Raw genomic sequence first — 19,412 nt, 5'->3', positions numbered from 1 at the left:
CCTCTGTCCCCTGTGCTCTTCCCACCAGCATCTCCCAGGGGGTCCAAGTCAAGCACATCAACCTAAGCTGGTCTCAGGTGGAAACACATGACAAGCATGCAAAAAGCAATCAGGAGGCAGGAGAAAACGCAAATCCTTCATGGAGAGGGACATCAGTGAGGAGGGATTAAGGTGGAGATTTAGATCCTTTTCTGCTGTGTACTGCAGAGGAAACTTTCTTTTCTCTACATCGGGGTGAGGATGACCAACAGTGCACTGCTATGATGCTGTTTCCAGGACTTGAGCTCTGCCATGGGGCAGAGATCTGGCAGCTCTCTTAGGTGTATGGGTATCTTGGGTGTACGGGTAAAACCTGGACAGTATAACATCGTCTTCCCAGTTTTCAAATGGATGTTAATCATCCTCTGTATGGAGACAAGCCTCTTTCTAATACGTTTTCCATTTATTCCTTTTTTGACTGCCCACAGCTGCATTTCAGTGAGGCCAGGGATAGCTGGAGGGGGCAGGAGAAAGGGGAAAAGGGAGGAAAAAGCAGAGTTATGTTTAATAAAAATAGTCCAAGTTTTCAAAGATAGCACTCTGAGAATGAATCAATGTGGTTTCTTATATATACTGTGGAGAGGACAGAGGGCAAGCTCTGAGAAACACATGGTTTCAGTAAGGCAACACACTTATTCCTAGAAATAAAAACGGATGCCTTTGGGATTGTTTATTAGACAAGGTAAAGCACAGGAAAGATAAGAACCCTGATTAATTAAGAGAGAATACTAAATACCAAGAGCATGCTGTTAGGAGCAACATTTCTTTGGCAAGGTAAGTGGTATGAATAAACATTTCCAAGCTGTGGCATTTGTAGATCCTATTTTTTAAAGGAGAGTATTCTGCACATCTAAAAGCCTTACCACCACAGGTTGGGAGATTTTCTGCACTTGAAAAGCAGCACAAATATAACTCTCTCTTTACCTTGTAGCGTCTGTGAGTATAAACTCACCACTGTCTATAAAATTACCTACTTAGAGAGATGGTGTCTGGATAAAAATGCTAGTGGAAATACAGAAGCCAATAAGGATTTTACTTTTGATAACGTGTAATTAGGAACACTATGCTGCTGAAATTATAGGCAGTGTGAAATCAAATCATTAGCATATAACCACAACTGCAGACATGACAAATTTATCCAGACCAGACATCTATTAAACCAGTTCCCTCCTTTCTTGAGTGTAATTTCTTATAGTATGATGTACATAACATTGAATGAGACTTGTGATGGAGCTAGCAGCAAAATCCCTCTTGACATCGTCAGGTATTTCTTATTACTACAAACATTTCCAGTGCTGTGAATTTTATGGTGTAGTGAGGGGCCGGTTGCTCTTCCAATTATATCTCCTAAAAGTGTTCTGTCAGTCTGGTAAGTTTTTGTAAAATAAAAACAGTTTAGGAAAAGTCTTGAACAGAATCTTTAAGTTTTCCCAAAAAGCATCAAGACAGTTCATTCACTGTGCTTTAAACTTAGTGTACCTTTAAAAGCAGAAGGGCAGTCACGCCAGATCTTCCTCTCCACTGTGGCGGTGGCCTCTCGGCGTGGGGACGCAGGGATCCATGCTGACGTCTGGGCTGCGTCCCCATGGTGGCCTGGTGCGGGCACAGCCTCCAGCTACGGCCCCGCAGCTGCATCCCTGCCAGGTGAGCCCAAAAACCACGTGGGACAGATGGAAAAACATGACTTACCATTTGCAAAGGCTTCAGAATACAACCAGGGAACAGCAGGCATCACTGTTACAGCCAGGTACAGTGACACAGACCGTCACTTCCAGCTTCGTCCACTTCGTGAGTTTGCCTCCAGCAGAGACAAACTACTCAATCAAAGTCAAATTATTTAATCCTTCCAGTGCTGCGGAAGGGAGATGTGTAAGTGGACAAGGATGGGGAGATGAGCTGTGGCTCTTGGTAGGTCCGAGGGCAGTGAGTATACCGTGAAACAGCATTTAAAAGAACCATTTGAGGTAGACCTGGGCAAGCAGTTGAGCACTACTCTTGCTAGTGGATTTTGGTTTTTGCTGAGCACAATGGGGTTGAGGTCTGGGGGTCATCAGCTCACCTGTGATACAAGCAACACAGCAAAACTGGCAGGTGTCAGTGCCGATGGGACATCTGATGGCCTAGAAACACAGAGTAGACAGGGATGCCTGCAGAGACAAAGCCACGCACTTAATGCTACAGCTCTCAGAAGGCCACACCACCCCCAGGTAACAGCATTCCCATTAAAGCTAATGGCAAATGACCAAGCTGCAACGTGTCCCAAACAAGAGTTAGCCAAAAAAATCCTCAATAAATCTTGGCTTTGGCTCAGTGGCAGTTTTGCATTAGCACTCCTTTCATCCCCTGCCAGAAACCCACACTTTGGTAGCAGTGGCTCAGTTCTGGCTCAAAGTCTTCCTGACATCATAGAGATCCTTCAGGGTCCAGACTCACCAAGCTTGGGATTGTTTAGAGAGAGAGCAAATTTCTGGAGCAGGGCCAGTGATCAGGCCAGTGAGTCACATCCTGAGGTGGTGAGCAAAACCTGAGGCAGGACATGTGCCGTTTCCAGACTGACTTGCAGTTGGGTATCCACAGCAGGGATGGCATTAGCTGTACAACCTTCTTCAAGTCCCGGTGATGGATATGGGATAATATATCACCCATCGTGCAGGAAGATACTTCCTTTGCCAGAGGAACAGAGACGCGGAAGGTGCAGTACCCAACAGCACCTGCTGTGAAGGAGAAACAACTCCGGCTATGTTGCTTTGAACCAGAAGGAAAACAGTTGAAAAAAGTTAAATAAGGAGATTCTAGTTTTCCTCTTTTGGCATTCCCTACCAGCAATCATCTTCAAATGCTTCAGATGCAATTCAGGCTGTGGGATTACTAACAGATGCAAAATTTATTCAGGCAAATGGATCCTTCTGCATGTTCATGACCAGCTTGCTCCAATCCTGGGGCTGGAGCCAGCCCTGGGACAGATGCTTGGACTAACATAATGGTGCAAGCAGTAAAGATACAACCACATAGATTTTGGTGTTTTGAGGAAGTAATCTGCCTCACTGGCAAGCTGTACCGCAGCTTCTCCCCAGGCACCACACCTTCTTACCGTGTGAACCAAGCAGGTAAAAGCAAAAGGTGTGATGATCAAGCCATAAGTCTCCTTTCTCTCCATACAAACTTATTTTGCCTCACCACTGCCTAACACATTCATTTAGCAATTAATCATTCTTGATTTAGATCAATTAAATTTAATCTTCCCTTGCAGCCCTTAGGGGAGAACAGAGAGTTAGGCAGACTTCAATCACTACGCGGAACAAATTCCTTCAGGATGATGCTTTGTTTTGTTTTTAAACTTTCTGGGTTTTGGATGCGTTTTCCACCAGGTTTGAATGATGGATTCTGGTTTTTAGGAACTGTCAAGTACAAATCATACAAAGCCCCCAGTGCCAGCAACAGCTTCAAGTTGGTGAATTTGTGAAATTCCCAGTTATGTCATTGTTGTACTGACTGTTCAGCTCGGGTGGAACTTGGATTGGATTTGGGGAATAAATCTGAGATGTTTTACATTCTTCCAGTGACCAAAGGTTAACCTGATGGTTTATTCCCTCGGAGTTATAACTTTCAATCTTGGGTATGGTGTATTTGGCTAAGGCCAGAATTTCAGAAGTGCTAAGTGCTCATTAAGGTTTCTAAAAATGAAATAATCTGAATATCAAATCTGTTGAGAAACAGGAGCTCCTGCTGAGAATAATGGCTGGATTTGCAAAGATGTCCTCGTGTAACTACAGGTCACTGGTGTTTTGGAAATAAATCCCATTTTTTGGCCACCTAAGGAATATCTGAGCTCCCTTAATGGTTCTTCCACTCATTTCCCAGGCTCCATGGGGTCTTCTCAAGTCCGATGCCTTTTGCAAACCTGTTCCTTACTGGCAAACACTTTGCACCAAACACCTGACCCTGCACACACCAGGCTGAATTAGCTGGAATCTCTCTTCTTTGTTTTCCACGAGCAGGAATAAATTCTCAGAAAGAGGAAACGCCAGCAATATTTCTGAAACTGCTAATTTTTCTTCACATCAACAAACACATCCATCAGTGAGAATTCTCTGGTGATATTTCAGAGAACTTCTTGGGTTTCTTCTTTCCTGAAAAATGTTAGTTCATCAACACTTGAAATTGGTTTTGAAAAAAGGGAACAATTTTCTCTATTAAATACTTGGGGTAGGGGGAGAAGGTCTGTTTGCTTTGAAATGACTTCTCATTTCAAATCAGACTTTAAAACAAAAGAAGAGAGGGAAATCAAAAGATTTAGAAAAGAACAAAGTGGAAAGTACTGAAGGAACAGAAACAAAGCATTTTGTTTGTTTTTGTTTGCCAGGCATCAACCATGGTATCAGCTTCTGACTAAAATTTCAGGTCCTTGGAGACTTTCTTTCTGCTCAGCCCATGAGCAGCTTTATTTTACCTTCTATAGGTAGATGAAAACTCATGTCCCATGTGGCAAACCCCACAAATTTTGAGGAACACCTCCTTATGTCTGGAAAGATAAGGATTTCAGAATAGATCTAGTGCCATGAGCTCATGAAAGTATTAACAGGTCTGTGAAGCTCTAGCTCACTCGCCAAAATTAGCACATAACTTATCTTAATGGGTATCTTACCTGTTCAGACACATGACTTCTTAGCAATGGTTCAGTCTTTGGCAGGGAAATATTCTCTTTTCACCTGCTTTCTACTAAGACGTCATCCACTTGCTAGGCTGGGTTTCCTGGGAAAATCCAGACTCAAGTAATCAGAAGAGTGTGGGCTGAGCTCTGCTCTTCATTAGATCTATTCAGCCCCAAATCCCCCAAATTATCAACATATTCAGTGCAGAATTCCTCATGGCTGCATGGCTTAAAGTCCACACATGCAATATGCAGGACCAAAATATGTGAAGAAAACCCAGGAAGAAGTATCTAACCTGGCAGAATAACCCTTCCCTTATTCACCCACTTTATTGCCCTTGGAATGAGATTTTTCCCAAGGCACAAGTCTGGATTTTTGCCAGGCTGAGAGAAATACAGGCTGCAGCCCCTTTATACAGAATCTGTTTCTTGCCCTCTAAATGCACCTGGCTTGCTCTCCTTGGTGTACAGGACTGTGTCAAGCTGCCCAGGAGGTTACATCTTATTCCCGATCCTTTAGTAGACACATTCAATCAACTCTCCATGGTCCATCAAAACTGGAAGCGGTATATCCGCCATCTAGTGTCAAACAACACACTGGCCATCATATGCCAAAAGAATTAAAATATATATCTGCTTTTTCCAGTTTTGTCCAAGTCCGAGGCCAGGAGAATATCTCAGGTCCCAGGCCAGAAGCTGCTTCCAGCCACATTCACCGCATGGCTGATGAAGGACCCAAGGGACATGAAAGCCAGTATTTGTCCACAGCACAGCTCTGGGATTAACTTAAGCAGTTCAAAGCACTAAGGAGTATTAGGCAGAAAGTGGCCACCAGCTTTTTGGCTTTTCTGGCCGAAAACAATGTTCCATTAGTCAGGAGTAACCAACCTCTAAAACCACATTTGCTACGACTCCCATCTCTGCTGTGAATGACGTCCCTGCTGCTTCATGCTTTTTTGGTTGCAGTGTTGACAGTTCCTCAGATCTGTCATTAGCTCAGTTAAAGAGAAAACAGAAAAGCTATTCAAGACACAGATGCAATGTGGGAGGTTAGGAGTACAAATTCCCATCTCATGTTGAAAGCACTAGGAGTGTTTCAAATTGCTGTTGTTCTGTCGGTTTTAGGGGGGGTGTCTTCATTAATTTGTAATATCTTTTTATTATACAAAGCACCTTTTTAAAAGGTACTCTTCTATCAAAGTCATGCTTATATATCTTAAAATGTAATCTCCCACATTTCCAGAAATTGACCTGGAGACTTAGGTTTTACTTTTATCTTGCAAACTCCCAGCACTGCATTTACAAGTGTCTACCCCTTTTCCTGGTGTTCTTTGATGTTTTAAGCTGCTGTGAAGAAATGTACACCCAGCTGAAGCTGACTGGATACATTACAACCACGAGGATTCAGACTTCTCTAAAATCCACGTTTTTGGCACTAAGCTATTGATTCCAATCCCCCCTCTGTATCTTCATGCCATATTTGCATTATATGAGATAAAGATCAAAAGATGTGGCTCAGATTAAGAGAAGCATCAAGTATGTGAGCTGACCTTTGGCTGTAATCATCTGATGCGTCATCCATGTTATGGTAAACTGAAGAGCTGAAGTCAACGTTTCTATTAGGAAAAAAAAAAAAAAAAAGATTTACCATTTTGTTGCGTAGTTCTGGTTTCTATTTTTTTTTCCTCCCCTAGATATTCTAACTTCGCTATTCTTCAGACAAATTAATAGCTCAGAACAAATGTGAAATTCCTCCAAATTACTCCTTTGATGTTGATTTCTAAGTAAAACGTTCAGCCACATCACTTCCCTTAATTGGGCCTCTGGTTTCCCTTCCACCCTGTATCTTTTTCCAGCTCATCTATTTAGGAGAGAGCCTTTCCAGCTAAGGATCCTCTCTTTCTCTGGGATGTCACAATACATAATTTAACCAGGCTCCCCTATGGATTGAGGTCTGCTGGCACTTCTGAAAACAAAAGCTAGTGATAAAACAACGATCATTCCAAAACCCCGGGTTTGATGCTGCCTCAGCTGCCAGGTGAGCTCTCAGCTACACTAGACATCACAGCAGACATTTTCAGCTGGGTACATCAGACGATCAGAAACCATTGAAGACCAGCTGAATATTCTCCTGGGACTTGCCAGAAGGACCGCTGGAAAGTCAGATGAGTTTCCTTCTGTTTTTTTGAAACATTCACTCACTTCCAGCAAAGAAGGAATGTTTGAACACCTCTGAATAGCTTGTCTAACAGCACAAAATAGAGCCATCAAATGCAAGTATAAAGAGCTCAGAAAACATACCACTTCAAGGAAACCAGGTCAAGTTTACTTTGACTGAAATAATCCATTATACATTTGTGTGTCTGATCTTGCCCAGACGCAAAGCGCTCCTTGGAGCTCATCAGCAGGAAAGGACTGAAAGAGTACATCTTTAGTCCGTATGCATTGACTGCGCTAGAAAACTGCCTCCCGTTTACGCAAGGGATCAGAAAGCTGAAACAGGCACTCACCTAAAGAAATACTGATTTTCTAATGATGGATTATCTAAAATGATTATCTTATTGAAATGAATGCAGCTTGGGGGGCAAAAGGCATGAGTCTTAATGGATAATGTCAAAGGGACAAGCCAAAAAGAAGCAAGAGAAAAATCAATATAAAATAACAGCTTAGCCTAGAGAACTGAAACACAAGAGCAATATCCATTTTATCTGCTTTTAAAGCAGTAGATGAGAAAACATAGTGGTCCCTGGGAATCACTACTTCTTTCCCCTCTACAGTCATGTATCCACAAGCAGTCATTATAAATCATCCATTTCAGCCAGACATTTACAGACAGAAAATGAGTATTTTCAGCAAATATTTAACCCAGAAATGTCATTCAGTAGCTTATCCTGTGGTTCTGTCAAGAACCAAATCTCTGAGTAATGTTAATGGCTGTCCCATATCTGTGAAACTAGACAGAATCGTTGATGTTGGTTAGGACGTATATACTCTTGTGGTCTTTAGTATCATCTAGAGTGCCTATCATCTCCCAGAAACCAGCAGCCATACATTCCTTAAGGACCTTTTCTTTTTTTCTTTTTGTAGTAGGTGTGTCTTTAAAAAAATACCTTAGCGGCTGTGATGAAATCTGATCTAACGTAGTGGTTCAACAACGTCCTCAAGCCAAGAAGTGGTTCTTCTAAGTCAATGAACACCAGATGCATCGTACTCTATTCCTGGCATTTCAAGATCACTCCATTCATCTATAGGTAGGTATATTTTGCCTTCCTTATGCAAAAAGAGAAGTTATTTTAAAAATGCTTGGGGCAAATTCAGAGGGATTTTCTTCCTAAAAGATTCTCCCACAAAAAAAAGTGTTAAGTAAACATGTTGACGTCTTGGAAGGATGCTTTTTTTATTACTTTAAATTGGAGAAATTACTGTAAACATCCAGCTATATTTTCCCCATCATACCCATTTTTGAACACTTCAGTTTCTTCCTGACTGCCTTACTCATAATTGCTGCTGTCTTAGACTAGCGGGTATAGTAAAAGAAAGTGACTGTTTACTAAGTGACAAATACATACATACACTAAATTCCTAGTTTCACAGATGTTTTCAGGAAGTTATAACCCCGATAAATCTTTGCAGACCACTGAGATGAATAATATTTGTGGATGCATTTTTGAGGCTACCAAAACGGAGAGGTATTTGTGGCTGCTGGCTTTACCGCTCACATGGAAAAGTATGTTTTCCTTACATCTGTCATATAGGCTGTATTTTGCACATGTGTCTTTAATTAGACTGATTGCATATCTTAAAGAGTATGTGAAATACTTCAAAATTGGAGTTAGCCTGCAAATGGCGCAATCTCTTTCTTTCTTCACAGATAGTCACAGTGTCAAAATTCCCTCACTGCAGAGACTTTAGCAAATCGTCTGAACCCAAATGCACAATAAGCGTCACAATCTCAGGGACAGATCTTGTAGGCACATTTATGCTGTTGACCAGTTTACATAACCAGTGGTCACACTGAACCAGCTCTTTCATGAGGGAATAGCACTGAAATCAGTAGGTTATTGCAGTTAATAATCTCAGCCACTTAGTTTAATAAGACTGTATGAATTCAAAAAGTATTAGCATCTCGCCTAAATCTAATCCAAAGGGATGTACTTACCGGATGTACAAAAACAAGTGCACAAAAATCTTAATTTTATCTGAACGACTGCATGGTTTTGAATCAAGTTTCTCAGTCCTCTCGCTCTCAGCCCTGCACCAGCCATTTAACAAGCAAGATGCTTCCTAAATTTGAGCCTGTTCAGAGGTACGTATTTATCTAAGAGAGGCTGATGGGCATAATATTGCAGCGCAGAAACCAGTGTGGACTTTGGCCTCCATTTTAATAGAATTTTCCACCCAACATGTCCGATAGCTCAGGGAACCCATCTGAGAAGAAGGCAACAAAGGAGAAAACTCCTCTCTGTTCATCATGGCCCTACTTGGAAAGCGATTCTTTTTTGTCATTATTACCATGACCGCACTGTTTTAGGCTGAACCAAATACAAACTATCCCACAACACCCTCCAGCCAATTTGATGAATCAAAAATGACCATCTGCAAGCCTCCAGATGCTGAGGCCGTTCTCAGCCTGAATAATTTCATGATCATCTGCCTTTGCCTAAGAGTAAAAGAGGGGTGAGGGCTCAAGGGGGGGGGGGGGGGAAATGTCTCACCCCAAACTTCAATTTCTAAATAATGACAATGTTTTGCAAGACATTTCTGTCAATTCTGCAGTCCATGCTGCTCCACACTGAATTGCAAGAATTAAAAACAAAACAAAACAAAAAAAAGTTTTCCTCATTCCCCTTCTCCCCCAGCTTGGTCATTCAGTCAGTCTGAAGAAATGTTGCTGGAAAGCTCAGCACTGGCTTGCCCTAACAGCCAGGGCACTTACCATGGAGCTGTTGGTACTTCTGCTTGTGCAACAGTAATATCAGGGGGAAAAATCCCATCAGCCTTACTGAATCATTGTCTCTGGGTTACTTGCTGTAAATTAGAAACACATTCAAAAAAATTATTTTTAAGGCAGTGACATTTACTACACATCTTGAGAGAGAAAGAAGAGAATATTCAATGTCTTACGGTATTAGGATTTTGCAATGGTTTGAGAACTAACTACTGGCAGAGACACATGGATATGAGAGTCGTCGTTCCCGTCCTTCACCCCTCTCCACTGCCTTTGAACACCCACTGCCTCGACAGGACCAGGCTGTGACCGTGAGGCTGTTGAACATCCTTGCATGGCTCCTGGATTGTCATTGCCCAGAGCAAAAAGGTCTGGGAAGCCCTGCCCTGCCCTGTTCTGGGTTTATGCTGTGACTGGTGTTGCAGAACCCCTAACCTGGAGTTAAACGCATAGATTCAGCTTCTTCCATTCACAGAAAAACCAACAAGCTGGTAAGGAGGGCTCCGGGTTCTCATCCTGCTTTTCCTCGTGCTGAGGAGTGACAAAATACCGGGTACGACTGCATGACTCACTCACAACCTGTGCACGTGAGTTGTCCTGTAGCTGATGAAGTATCAGTGAACGAGACCGACCCTGCAGCCCGTGATCAGGCTCGTCACCCGCACAGAGGGCTCCCCGTCAGCCTGGAGGTGCTCGGGACAGGCATCTGCCCAGCCTGCAAACAGCCCTTTCAGGCCTTTGGGAGTCTGGCAGAAAACGGAGGTCTCAGAAACTTGGTAGCCACTAGCAAGTGCAAGGCTTCGTGCCTATATATAAAAGTGCTTAGAGGTGACCAGAGACAATTGCTTTCAGGAATCCATGTGCAGGGGTCAGGAGGGGCAGGAACGGTGTTAATGGGATGATCTGTAGAGGCACAGCAATAGCAGATAATACACTCATATTCCCAGCTTCAGCTACTTTTCCATTGCCCATGTGGAAGAACCTGATCCCTGTCCCTCTGTTTTATTTCCACCCCCCCAGACATTTCAGGAAAAAGAAGTTAAATCCTGGCGGAGTTCTCAAACCCAGGCTTCGCTTCTGATTTCAGTTATGTTTAGAGCATAACATGGGTTTGTTATTCTGCGGTCCTATGCTGAAATAGGTCAGTGTGGCCTCCCAGTTAAAAGCTGCCTGCCAATTATACTTTTCCCCAGGCCAAAATTCTGCATAAAAACACCCATGAAATATTAGCAGAGGGAAAAGGCTCTTTATTGCTCTTATTTATATTTCAGCAGCACTTAGGGGGTGGATTCTTCCAGACCAGGTGCAGTTCAGAAATAAAGTAAGAGCCAGGCCCTGCCTACAATAAACAAAGCAGACAAAAGGTAGAAAGGAAAATAGAAGAGGGAAGCAAGCTGTCCAGGAAGCAGAAGCCAGATACCTTCCATCCCAGATGCATCTTTCCCGCTGGATCAGGCTACTGTGTTATGAGATGCACCTGAATCCAGATTGCACTGCGTATGAGGGAGTTTAATAATGCCTCTAACCACTTTAAGAGGTACCAAGCAGCTGACCTGCAGTACTGATTCCTTTATGCAAAAGAAGAGAGTCCATGGCAATTACTGAAAATAATTTAGCTTCAGATCCAACAAGCTGGCCACTAGCTTATATAGTATGAAACACCATCCATTTGAAATTAATTCGTTTTGACCAGAATTTCACTGACACATATAAAAGGTACTTATAAAAGCACGAGAAATACCACCACCGGGACTTTGTTTTCCCATTTTTACAACATAGGCCATCTCATCTTTCTGCCTCTGAACTCTTGACAACAATACAGAAGACAGGAGCTGCTTCCTCAGACGGTAACTAGCCTGAACCACGTGAATTCTGAAGTCATGCTGACTGGCCACCTCCAATACCTCTGCTTACTCCCCTTTATGACTTTCTAAATTATGTTTGCCCCCATGAATAACCAGGCTGACAGCAGTAGATGATATGCATTCAATAGTTGCAATATTCTGTTTAAGTCTTTTGGCCTAATTTTCTACTTAGAAGAATACGCAGCATTAATTACGTCCATTCTTTTCCAGGAGAGTTGATGGAAACACAGCCATAAGGCACATTTCCCCAGGCAATAGCGAACTTTAATGAATTCTTATTGTACTAGAAATATTTGTATTTTATTCTCCCTAAAACAGAGAATAATCACAAAGAGTCCCATTGCTGTTTAAACATTTCATGCCAAACAGCCGTTGCATTGTACTTTGAACTAATGGAAGAGAGTGATTTATTAGTTTTTGTGATACTGGAGGAAACTGGACACATTTCTTCGCCTTTTGCATTTTCATTATCAGTGATGCACAGCATATTGCTTATATTTTCCATGAACAATCTAATGTGAACACCCTCTGCACTTCTTTTTTTCCACTCTGCTCCATATTGCTGCCAGTCAAAACTGACTTGGGAATACACGTGTCAAATCCCAACCTTGCTTTTCTAGAAGTATAAATGAGGAGTAACTCCACCCATATAAATGGAGTTATTTCCAGTCTAACAGTTGTATAATGGCATAACTGATAGCTGAGTTTAGTTCAAAGTATTAAGAAACCAATCAGTATTCACTGCATGCGCTGGAGACGACAATCTGTTATGCATTGCTAAACCACACTTTTCTGCTCCAGTATATTTAATCTTTTACAGAAATCTAGTCTAATCCTTGCTTGAAAAATAAATCCCAGACAAAAGCAATAATGATAAGTGGTTTTCAGAGAAAGCAATGCGTACTATGCCAAAACCGCAAGTTGTATAAATTAAATAATGAAGTCCATATCTTCAAAAATTACTTTATTGCTATACTTTAATGGCAATCAGAGATCTCTACAAACCTTGAGAATCTATAGACAAATCTTCAGGGTGCTGCATAGCTGACCACCAGGGTGAAATGACCAGATGTAAGGAGAAAAAACATATTCTTAACTGTGCATTTGCAAATCTACACCAACACTAGTGAAATCAGCTCTCCTAAAGCAGGGTTATTCTGGATTGACCATAATTTTGAACAGAATTCAGTGCAATTAAATCCATTCAGGGCTTAAAGAAATCATGTTCTTAATAATGCATGAGGCAGGCACAGAAGAGCACATAAACCGCATGATTTACATTTCATTTGCTGTTAGCTTGTACTAGCAAAAGGACACTCAGCGTTCAGCCACGGATACCCCGAAGCACTGCTGAACATGGTAACCCTTCCTGGTGCAAACAGAGGCTTCACAACACACTGCACATCAGGTATCAGTTTGACCTGGCTAATTTAACAAAATCCACTTTAAGCAGTTCAATCAAACAGCAAAATGTTGATCAGATGCTCAGGCTTTCCTCTTACTCAAGATGGCAGCAGAGATATGAGTCATTTAGCAGAGCTGATTCCAAGCTTTATTTCTTGCAACTTTAATATGCCTGTTCTCTAGTCACTGGAAACAGATTCATTTTGGACTGGAACAAAGCAGAATCTCATAGAAAATAAAACAAGAGAGTCAGGAGATGTTTCCGGATGTTACTTACTGTGCCCTGTTGCTCCTGGCCATCTCCACTTCTTTCCACGTAGGAACACATGATGTTTGCACAGCCTCATTAGAGAAATGACTTGTCTCCAGGTCGCAGTATCAGAGAGACAAGCTGGAGGAGTATCCTGGAAAAGAAGAAATGGATGATGTGGAACAGATTTTTTTTTTCTTTAATTGCTTATTGCAGATACAGCCCAGTAAATAAGCCACCTGCTATCTTCCCATAGGGATAATTACTCACCCCCTGATCCAGGCCAACTGAATTTATGTTTCCATGCCTCATTATTCCCATCGCTACTTCACCCATCAGAATGCCCAAAGTGCTGGGCAAGCACAGACTTCTTGTAAGTAGCTACATCTTTCTGCACCTCTATGTGCAGTTAGGAAGCTTTCCCTTTCTTCAGGCTTCCACTCAAAAGTAAAGCCTTTTGTACAACTCTTCCCCCAGAGCATAGCACCTGCTGGGCATTTTGCTTTCATGAAGCTTTCCAAACAAGAGAAAGGTGTCTAATCCTAAGTGAGGTATCAGTAAAAGAGAGGAATTTTTGGTGAGGATGCTTTTATGCACAGATTCATTTGGGGAGTAGGGTTTTCTATGCACACTAGTTGGAATTAATAGTGGAATCAGGACACTGCATACGAGGGCATAAAATAAATGTCACAGCAGTAAACAGCACACGGTTCACATCTGAAATCTCTATTTCTTTTAAAATTATCTTCCGTTTCATCATAAGAACTGACCAGAAAGACACACATCATGATAGTTTCTGAATATTCAGGTTTAGTTGAGGATGATTTCCAGTTTGCCCATATTTTGCTATTCTAAAAGGCATTTACCTGAGAGCAATGGCCAGTGTTTATGTATCATTTTCCCTACACATTTCAAAACTTGCACTTAATAACGTTAGACTAAAAGCATTTGTAGCTAATCATGCCTATGTGCAGGTCACCTAAGCCAACCCTCCCCTGGAAGCAGGTCAGCTCACTTCCCTGACCCTACTTGATGTTGCTGGCTGTTTTCTTCCTCACCATGGGAGAAGATGGGGGAAGATATCTGGAGCAAACAAAGTGGTCATTGACTGAACATGGCAAAATTGGAAGAAGAAAGTGACCTGAGGTACAAGCTTTGTTATGGTGCTCATTAACTCAGCCTTCATCTTCTCTTCTTCTGAAGGGAGCTACTTATTTCTGTGCCTTGGGCAAGAGCCGGAGCCAGCTGGAGATAATTTAGTTCTACTTCACTAATGTTGATGTCTCTGGATTTAATATTGGCTTTTCTGGAACCCCGTTATGACTCTCTGGCTTGGCGAGGTGGCTCAGGTAGTTATCTATCTTGATCATAATATTTTGTTAACCAACCAGCTGCAGATCTATTTCAAACAAGAAACAGGAATCTGGTCGGCCAGTACTAACAAACCTCCTCAAGCCCTTCCACCACTTGACGCTCAGCGGCCACAAATGCTGGAGAACGTCTTTGAAAGCCTTTCAGTGAGCAGTTTAACTGGTGCCTGCTGGAGAAACCCACGCAGCAAAATGAAACCTTCAGAGAGAAAGTCTGGTGGCTGGAAAGGTGCTGCTGTGGACAGCAGGGAGGGAATTGTGGGGGCATGTTGGTGGAGGTCACCGCAGGTTGCACTCAACACAAGTGACATCTCGATCCAGCTGCCCTGAATCCCAGTGACGTCCCCACACCTAGCAGTTCCCAGTAACTCTGGTGCCTATAGACGATGCCTGGTTCAAAGCCCCCAAGCAACGGCCCAAGCAGAAAGCCCAGACACAGCATGTCTTAAGTAGAATGGACAAGTAGCCGAGACACTTCATGGTGCCCTCCATTCCCTCTGCCATGCCTGGGGACAGTGGCGTGGGACAGACACAGAACCATGTGCTGATCCGAGCCCAAAACCTGGAGAGGTAGTGGAAAACCCCTCCATGTGGGGCTCTGCTCCAGCAGTATTTTACCTGTGCTGTTGCTCTTGGGCACTATCCAGGTGATGGTATTAGGTTCCCATTGCCCACTGCCCTTCAGACACAGGATAATTTGGTACAGAAGGACATCAGTGCTGGATTATTTGGTACAGAAGGACATCAGTGCTGAAAGGGAGATACCTGATGGGTCCTCATCTGTGTTACACAGATTTTCGGTGTTCTCAGAGCACGAGGACAAAGAAGGGATGCTCAGAGACAGGATGATTCATGGCCTAAGGGCAGCTCGGAGGAGCCAAGCCACCGTAAGCTGACCGTACCTTTAGCCAGACGTAACAGCACTTTGACTTCCTGCAAACCTGCTCAAGCACAGGAGCAAAGCCAAATTTAAAATATCTTTTTAACTCCGTTTTGAGCAAGTTGGCTTCAATTCGGTGCCCGGCTGACACACAGCTGTGGTGAGATAAGCAGGTATGACATATATCAAAAATTGAGATATATTTAATTAAAGTGTCTCAAAATCACACTCAGTGGCTGTTATTACATGCAGTTACAGACTTGCCTATGGTGTGGAAAAGCCCTAGATATGACACAGCAGCTCTAATGTCTGCAGTAACTGTACTCCACCATCTCTTTCATGAAGCAAAATTTGCTATGCTACTTGAGGTAAAAGAAATAAGAGCAATATGAAAAGCCACCTAATCTAATTAAATGAAAGTAGCCTTTCAGACTTCCTTTTCTGCAAATAACTTTATCTTCATGTTTACTAATCATTTGACAGAAATCTAAATTATCCCAAATTTTATTAGAATAAATCATCTAAACAAAAAAAGAATCCATTCTAGAAAAGACAGACATTCTTAATAGCCATCTGGAACAAATTATTCCTTTTCAAGTAGCATTGTTGACATTGAAAGTGTTGTAACAATATCCTTTTCTAATGTGGTTCTGCAGCGGCTCCATCCATAATAAAACTTGTCTTTGCCAAAGAATCTATGTAGCATGACAAGATCCCCCAAACCTGGATTATTTTGGTAAGACTCTAGCTTGACATTCTGAGTTTCATGGTCTGGTGAAATTTTTTATAATATTTTTAAAGGAGACCAAAAAATGAGCACAGTCTAATCTAGGGAAATGCTTTTGCTGAACAATACACCCTCCAAATTCTTGTAAATCTTAAACCCCACCAAGGAGAGATGGAGGCTGAAAATGAGGAAAACCTTTCCCATTTCCTGTCTTGTAAAACCTAAAACAACCATTTTCTTGATTATTTGATCAGCTTTACATTATGGCTATACTCAAGGGTTACCTGGATACTACAGAGAGGGAGCAATATACATTACTGTCATGGATGAATGCCACTCAAAGTGCAACGCCTTTATGGCAAGATACTCAGAAAAGTCAAACAATATTGAGGAACCAGACAGAGGCAGCTGAAATAAAAATACCCAGAAGAAAGTGCTGAATACTCACCATTTTTTAAATCAAGTCTATCAATGAGCGGCATGCTAGGTTCCCAAAGAAAGATACTTCTAGCTCAACAATCATATTCAATGCTGAGTAAGTATCTTTGCCTCTGCCTCCTTGCAGATATTTATTTGTAGCTGTGTTTCCCAGCACTGTTCCCTCTTAACCCTTAGAGAAGCAGTCAGGGATAAAGAGAAAGGTGCTGAGAAACAAGGGCCCGACACCCTGACTGCTGCAGCTGCTTGCCTACAACAGCAAAGCATTACAGTTACCACCCAGGGAACTTGTCCTGGCACCAAGGACAACCCGGTGCAGAGGTAGCCTCAGGCTGTTCATGCTGCTCTTGGTCATCACTCTTGCAAGAGCAGGCGGTGGGGGGTGACACTTCAGTATCACAGCAGACACCCAGCAACACAGCACGGAAGATTAAGCTCCCTAGGAACTCAGTCTAAAAATGATAGAAGGTCCCTGGACTTTGCTGCAGCCAGGTTTGCACACCATTTTTTTTTTGCTCCTCCCTTGCCTATGTGATCCTGGCCTAGTTGGATAAACCCAGTTTGTCTAGCTGTGCATATTCACGATTACGCAAAAATGGTTTTCCTTTGTCAAAACCTTTTGGAGCATCATGGGGAAAATAAGGAATGATTGCAAAAAATGATCATCAGAAGAGAGCCTGTTGGATGCTGGAGATTACCAGTTCCAGCTGTTCTATCAGCCAAACACTTCCAAGCAATTTAGCCCACAGCAGCAAATCTCAATGAAAAGCTGCTCAGAAAAGGGATGAGAAGAGCCATTTCAGAACTTCTTTGAAGTCTTAGTCTTCACCATCAGTCTGCTCTTCCCTGAGGTCCCTCTGCTGTACTTAAGCCCAAATGCCATCCACTAACAGAGAATTGAAGAGCCCTGGGTGCAATTTTGCATTATTGTTTGCCCACACTGAGAAACAAAGCCCATAATTCCCAAGCAGCCACAATACCAGCAACAACATTTTGTCTGTGTGGTTGTTGGCAACCGCTGGGACAAAACATGGCTTGAAGTCATAACAGGACCTGGAGTCCCCTCACTGCCACCCTCACTGAAATCCAGCTGTTAGCCTTTCTTCTGCTTTTCTTTTTTCTCTGTGTTGCCTGATAGCAGAGGTTCTGCTGGTCTACAATTAGAAACCAGAGAGCTGTGGCTTTGTGTTCTGACTGCCCGGAGATAGGGCAGTAATTTATCTAGCCGATGTGCCAAAGACTTGCCAACAACGTCAAAAGCAGGTCTCTTATATGTGATTCTTCATGGGGCATTTCCTTCACTCACTAGTGGAGCAAAAGCAAAGGAAAATGACAAAGAGCCCTGCTCCTTTTCTTTGGACAACTGAGATTTATTATAGAGGAACCAAGGAGGACTCCAAAATGTTATTCCTATAAGGGAAGGTAACTCAATCTCTAACAAAAATAAACAGCGACACTTAAATAGACTTTCTGGGATTTGTTGCTGCTCTTTTCCTCATAAGTCAGGGCAGCTTTTCTTTTCTCTGATATTGTGCTGCTGCTCAAGATGCTGCTAAGTGCCTGCTCTGAAGAGACAGGAATCTCCTCTGTTTTGGGTGGCCTGTTAAGTCATCAAAGGATAAAAGGCAAAGAACAAAGGGAAAAATTAAACTATTATGAGCTGGCAGTCAAAGTGCGTGACAGATGCTGGTTCCCTGCTCATGAGAACGGCCTTCCCGCACCGGGGCAAAGGTTCGCCCAGCCTGGTGCCTCGGCTCCTGCTGCGGCTGATGCCGGAGTAAGGAAGGGAGAATGTGCGAGGCCTTTCCCTGATGCACCTTCCTGGAGACCAGTGGTCTAGGGACTTCCCACAACTCTTCCAAGGGTAGAAAAGCCATTAAATCATAGGAACACTGAGGCCATATAGCCTGCGGGTGTCTGAGGACTTTTGTAACAGCAGTGAGTGATGTCCTTCATGAAGCCTTGGGAGAAGGAACTCACGATAATGAAACAGAAGCGGAAAAACAAGTGTCCCATTTCACTGACGGAGAGGACTTGCCCCCCACCCCCTCTTTAAAACACACCTAATAGAAGGGAGAGAAACCTTTTGGTATACAGTAACCTACCTTCCTCACTCAGGAAGCTGGGCACCTTGTTGTTGGCTCTCTCCACAACCAGACAGGGTTCAGATAAGCATCTCTTACTGCCCAGGGGAGCATCACATTATTTTCTGGGTTCTGGGCTCTTCTGGGTGACACCATGTAGAAAAAAATCAAGCTTCTTTAGGCCAGAAAAAGAGTATTAGCAAGAGAATGACTGCAGAGTGCCAGCTAAGATGCTCACTGGGTAGACAGGTACCCTAAGTTTCAGATCCCACCCCTGAGAATCTGTGTTTTATATTACTCCTTAATTATGGAATTAATTAATGAGCTTGAAAACAAACACAGACATGCAAGAAAAGTCAGGTCACGGACATCCAGCCCAGTGAAGCTAACAGAGAAATGGAACCTACCTGACAGTAGAAACTACAAACCAGGATTTAGATCATGCTTCTCCTTCATATCATGCACACATAACCCTAACCGTAATCCCATGAGGTCTGCAAAGCCCCACCAAATTGCCACCTTCCTCAATGCTCCTTGAGCAACTCACCATGATTTATTCCCTTGGCTAAGTGTGATCCAATTTGCAAGGATAGGCCTTGTGACTCCTTTTTTTTTACTGGCATTGTTCTCTGCTTCATTTTGTTTTGTTCTCAACCTTTTTTTCATTAGCATGAGCTATTAAGAAGACACACTAGAGTATTGTGAATCCTACTCTCCCTGCTGAGATAGATAAGACATAATTAATGACAAAGGGCA

General features: G+C 42.7%; 1 long non-coding RNA gene across 1 annotated transcript; it reads right to left on the bottom strand.

Moving 5' to 3' along the window:
- Positions 1–1,521: 1,521 nt before the first annotated feature.
- LOC135329738 (uncharacterized) lies at positions 1,522–18,786 on the bottom strand. The gene is made up of 8 exons (XR_010391345.1): positions 18,678–18,786; positions 13,185–13,311; positions 9,627–9,718; positions 7,801–7,960; positions 5,579–6,306; positions 4,685–4,791; positions 2,099–2,186; positions 1,522–1,676 (listed from the first exon to the last, which is right to left on the bottom strand). It is a non-coding gene; the product is annotated as an uncharacterized LOC135329738 (long non-coding RNA).
- Positions 18,787–19,412: the final 626 nt, after the last annotated feature.

This window comes from Dromaius novaehollandiae, chromosome 13 (genome assembly GCF_036370855.1).
Source record: "Dromaius novaehollandiae isolate bDroNov1 chromosome 13, bDroNov1.hap1, whole genome shotgun sequence".
Lineage (NCBI taxonomy): Eukaryota > Metazoa > Chordata > Aves > Casuariiformes > Dromaiidae > Dromaius > Dromaius novaehollandiae.
This window is presented reverse-complemented; position numbering and strand designations above follow the sequence as displayed.